Raw genomic sequence first — 6,172 nt, 5'->3', positions numbered from 1 at the left:
AGCCTAATCCCCTCATTATACCACGCTGTTTCTATTTCAGGTTATGAAATGTCACACTGGAGGGGAAATGATTGCACCATTTTCAGACATCTGTCTTCTCCTGCCCTCTGGCATTGGAGCTCCTGGTTCAGGTCTTGCAGACTCCAGCTTGCTGACAGTGGATTGTGGCATATTTCAGCCTTCATAATCACATGAGCCAATTCCCATAATAAATCTCCTTTTATATCAATATATCTATACATATCTTATTGGTTCTGCCTCTGGAAAACTGACTACTACAGTTGTACTGCTAACAATACCTAATTCAATTGATGGCATTCCTTAGTTGGTGAGTACTCAGTTTAGAGGTAATTGAGTGAGCAGATAGGTGTAAGATTCAACTTGACTGTTCAGTAGAAAATACTCTTCAAATGTACCTGGAAGCATTATAAAATGTTTAAAGATATATTTTCTAAAATCTCAGGTGCTTGATTGCTTCTGATTAAAACTTACTTAAAGTTCAAACCAGACAGCTTTATATATTAATAGAAGTCTAAATTTAAGTTTCAATTATTGTTGAAGCTGTATCCATAGTTGTAAAGAATTATAATCTTTTGAATTGTAATGGAGATTATTCACAGACATAGTCCCCATAACTTAGTATATTACTATATATTGTTATTAGTACCATATTCTTGCCATTTGGTGTATGATGCCCAGGTGCTAACATAATGCAGTTTCTTCTTCATCTTATACTAGCAGATGAAAGGGGGCCTGAAATAACCAAATAAGAGGGTAGAGCTAGGATTAGAGCTCATGAGTCTTAACTTCTTACACTAATATTTGCCTCCTTCCTCAAACCTGTTCTGATAATTTTCTGGAACACAGTCATGGACATGTATTTATTAAATGGTTGCTTTTCCAACAAATTGCACTTGTCATTGTGGTGAGCACATCTCATGATTCTGCTGGATCTAGTCACTGTCCTGTATGCTGAGGTTACAGCCATTAGTGCCTCCCATGTGAGTTTCACAGTAGCTATGTAGACAAGGCCATGATGCAGGTACTATGAGAATGCAAAGTAGTGAGGACAAGAAGAGGAAAAATTGTATATCCCAGCTTGAGTGGGTGTGGGGTGGAGAGGAAGCTAATTGAAAGGAGGCTTCCTGGAGGAGTTGGCAATGAAGCTGGGCTTGAAAATCTCCATAATCTGGCACAGTTTGATCTCTGACCTCATTTTCTGTTCTGCCCAGCTTTGCAGTTTGCACCCTAGACATGCACACAGTAGGCTGCTTTAATTTGTTTGCTCAAGCTTTTCCCTCTCCCTGAAATCCCCATCTCACCTCTTTTCTCATGGTTAAGTTATACATATTCTTCAAGCCTAATCTCAGTTTTTATATCTTCCAGGAGACATTCTTTAAATTATTAGATTGAGCTGTTTACCTTGCTCTGTGTTTTTGTGGCCCATTGTATATATCTCACCCTTGCTTTAATATGCTATTAAAATTATCCAACTGTTCCTAGAATTGATCATAAACACCTTGTCTTATTTATCTTCATATTGCCCATTCTATCTATCTATCTATCTATCATCTATCTATCTATCAACTATCTAATCTTTATATCCACTACTAAATGCTTGATAAATATTTTTAAGTTGAACTGCAATATAAATTTATGCTAAAACTCTCCTGAAAATACTGCAGACTTGATGAATACTGCCTGGAGTGGACCTTAGCTCTAATCCAGAAGTGGTTGGAAAGACTTGCTTTATTAACCCCTGACTATAGTGTTCTGCACAGCTGTTGCTTATTGGAAATTGACAGCAATATGTAGGCATAATGACTTTTGCTGAGATAGCTATTGCTTCAAAGTGTTGCATGGTGTCACCGACATTCAAAGTGTTGAGTCCTTTCCTTCCATGCCTATGGGTGACACATTCTTTTCAGTTATATTGTTCACTGTTGGTCTTCTGAAAGACCAATGAGATGGAAGTGTCCAGGTAGATTGAGGACCACTATAGCATCTGAAGCAGTTAAATGACAAGCAGCTTCAGCAGCTATTCCTTTGTAAAGACAAGCCAAGCAGTAGTCAAGACTATGTGGTATTGATGTGAGGACAGACATATAGGTCAATTGTTGAGAATGAGAATCCAGAAATAACCCCCCCACACACACTTACATGATCAATTTATTTTTGACAAAGATGTCAAGGTAATTCATTTGGAAAAAATAGTCTTTTCAACAAATAGTACTGGATTAACCAGATATCTGTATGAAATAATAATTAAAAAAAACCTTGAACTTTGCTTCACACCATAAATAAATATTAAATTGACCATAGACCTAAATGTAAGAGCTCAAACTATTAAACTCTATAAGATAGCATAGGGTAAAATCTTTGTGACATTGGGTGAGAGAAAGATTTCTTGAACAACACACCAAAACCAGAAACTAAGAGAAAAAAATGATAAAATAGATTTCATCAAGATTAAAAATTGTTGCTCTCTGAAATACATAGGTAAGAACAGAAGAAGGCAAACCATAGACTTGGAGAAAATTTTTGCTAAACATATATTCAACAAAGGGCTTATATTCAGAATATAGGAAGAATACTCATGACTCAATTATAAGGCAATCCAGGTTTAAAAAAATACTAGACACAAGACTTGAACAGAAAATTCACAAAAGAAGATATCTTAATGGTTAATAAGCACATGAAAAGATGCTCAACATCACTAGTCATCAACAAAATTGCAAACTAAAACAATGAAGAAAAAGATATTACTTCACATTCACTAGGATGACTACAAAAAAAAGATCAACACTAATATCAAAGGTTGGTATGAGAATGTAGAGCAATTGGAACTTTTATACATTGCTAGTGGAATGCAAAATAGGGTATAGCCACTTGGAAAAGAATATGGCAACACCTTACAAAGTTACTTATATTTATTATATGACTCAGCATTTCCGCTTCTAGGTGTTTATCCAAGAGAAACAAAAACATATATTCACATAAAAATGTGTGACCATTCTAGCCAAAAACTGGAAGAAGTCCAAATGTCCATCAACTGATGATAGGCAAATTGTGTACCACAGAGTACTAATCTGCAATAAAGAGAGGATGACATATTAGTACCTGCAACACAGGGATAAATCTCAGAAACATAACTCTAAGTGAAAAAGGCAAATGCAAAATATTGTGCATTGTGTGATTTCAATTATAGAGATTCTAGCAAAACTATAGTCAGAGAACGTAGAGCAGTGGTTGCTGGAGGCCAGAGGTATGACAGAGGGAGGAGAACAAGTATAATAGAAACAAGGAAGGAACCGTTCTGTATTTTCATTGTCATGGTGACTATGATTGTATACAATTACCAAAATTCATCAAGCTGTATATTTAAAACTTGTGAATTTTATAAATAGCATTGTGAAAAAGAGAAAAAGAACAAAACAATACAAGCTAATGCTTGCTGGGAAAATTAACATTAAGTTGAGAAATAGCACATGAAAAGGAGAAAATCTAGGCAATGACATAAGAGAATGCAGCAGGATGATCCTGGTTGTTCTACCTTCCTGGGCTGCTTGCAAACCAAATCTGACAGAAGCATGGTTGTTGCATGATCCTGTTTCTGGAAAAGTTGGGAGAACATGTTTCTGAAAGGCAGTATGTAACGAATGGTTCATCATCTGGTAGAGGGTTAAAAATATTAACATGGTCAAGATTAATACTTGCCAATTATTTACTTGTTTGGTGCGTGCACTTTACCATGATTACTTAACAGGAGATGGCATTTAGCTGAATTACCTTGTACATAAATACATATTCCTTGAAAGAATGAGGTAAAAAAAAGACATACACGAGACCAATCCCTATTTGGTCTTTGGGGATGTGTTGTGTGTGAAATTTCTCAAGTTTACCAAAGCTAAATGAGTTTCTCAATACATTTATTAAATGGAACATACTACTGGTTATATCAAATATTTCACATGATTGACAATAACAATAAAAGGCCTAAAGGAGATATTTTAATTCTTGAAAATTATTACTGTAGATAATTCTCTGTGGCAGGTACCTTTGAATGGGCCAGATATGCTACTTGATTCTGGTTATAAAATGATGAACAGACATGTTGCCCATAGTCTAGAATAGGAGTTAATGCACAAATATCTTAGTTCCTTTTTTCAGCAATTTTCTATTTCTTTTTGAGAGCTTAAAAATTACTCATAGTATGAATTGATGCTTAATATTTTCTATATGTACTTCACGGTTCACAAGGTTTTTAAAACATCCTATAGATATGGGACGCAGTTACCATGGAAACTCACTTTCTGATTTGGTTTTTGCATTTCTTCCTATGGTACTGTCACTCTTGTCCTACTAAAGCAAGCAGTGTTTTCTTGCCTATTTAAAAACAAACTTTTTAGTGAGGTATAAAACCTACAGAAAAATGCAAGAGTAATAATCATCAGTGTGATGAATTATTCACAAAACAAACAGCCTGGTTTGGGTGTGTGTGTTAGATACATGCATGGGGTGTGTCTGGAAACAAACCACACACAGTCATTTTAGGAAGTCAACAAGGTCTTAAGTTGAGAAAGAAAGAACAATGTAAGTGTGCTACTTAGCTGGAAGGAGGTAAATAACATGATACTGTAAAAGTGTTAACACTTAAAGGTGTTTGCCTCTCAGGAGTGAGAATTGGGGATGAAAAGGTAGCGGGGCAATATTTTACTCTTTTCATAATTTATGTATTTGACTTTTAAAAACAATGCATCTTACATATTACAATTTGAAAAATAATTTATTTACAATAAATTAATCAACATCTATAATCTATCCTCCTCCACTCCAAACAAGGCCTTTGTTGTCATTTCAAATATTCATCTAGGTTTTTATTTTGTTTAAATTGAGTTTTATTTTTACCTTAATGATGTTATTTTAAATTATGTCTCTACTATTCAGGACTTATTTATAAATCTAAGCCACATTTTATTTTTTAACTATACGTTAGACCCACAATAGTGTCTAGTATCCATGTTATGATTCTGGCACCAATTACAATATGTGTTTTTTCCAACACACCACCAAGCAATTCTTTGACACCATATATATGTCCTACAACTCAACTCAGTTCAGACACTATCTACCTGGTGATAGTGTCAGATCCCACAGGTTAAGTAAGGGCTCAGTCCTACAAGACGGCCCCCCTCCTCCCACTTCAGTCGAAAAGTCCAGGTTGTCACCTGTGCTTCTGACTGACTGGCTATAGATTGAAGGTTCCAACAACCCCTCCTTGAGTCTGATTAATTACCAGTTTATTATAAAAGAATATAACTTAGGAACAGCCAGATGGAAGAGATGCATAGGGCAAGGAATGTGGAAAGAGCATGGAGCTTCCGGACCCAGCTGTCCCTGAGCCCACCGACCAAGGTGTTCACCAATCTGGAAGCTCTCCAAACTCTGTCTTTTGGGTTTCTATGGAAGATTCCATACTTTGGCATGATTGATTAAATCATAGGCCATTGGTGATTGGATTCAACCTCCAGACCCTCTCCCCTTCCTGGAGGTGGGCCAGGTCAGGGGTGGGGGGGAGGATATAGGGGGATTGAAAGTTCCAACCCTTTCTTCCCCATCCTTAGGCACTTTCCAAGTTACCTCATTAACAAACTCAGGGTGTGGTTAAAACCAGTTTGTTATGAATATCAAGACCCCCTTAATCACTTTTATCACTTAGGAAATTCCAAGAGTTTTAGTTCTGTGCCAGAAACCAGATGAAGTCCAGATATATATCTCTTATTATTTTTCATGATATCACACATCTTCCTGTTTCCTGGATATTTTATTGTTATTCCCTCTTTTTGGTGGAATAGATCTTCAAGTACTTCTCTCAGAAATGATTTGTGCTAAATTTTGAGTTCTTTACATTCTTTGCTCATGCAAAAATTCAAGTCAAATGCTAACTCTTATGTGAAATTCTTAATCAAGTAAAATCATTTTAAAGAAATGAAATCATTTCAGCAGAAAGTCTTTCCCATAATTGATACACATTTACTATATTTTATATTTTATAGTATATTACATTGAGTTTGAGTTAACCTGACTTTCCACCTACAAGGCTATGAAATGGCCTGGCAACCAAGGATCCTACATGGTTAGTGCCCAACCCTTAGTCGGTGTTCAAAGTTTA

The sequence above is a fragment of the Mesoplodon mirus genome, assembly GCF_964341445.2.
Source record: "Mesoplodon mirus genome assembly, chromosome: 2".
NCBI lineage: Eukaryota > Metazoa > Chordata > Mammalia > Artiodactyla > Ziphiidae > Mesoplodon > Mesoplodon mirus.
Note: the sequence above shows the minus strand (reverse complement) of the source record.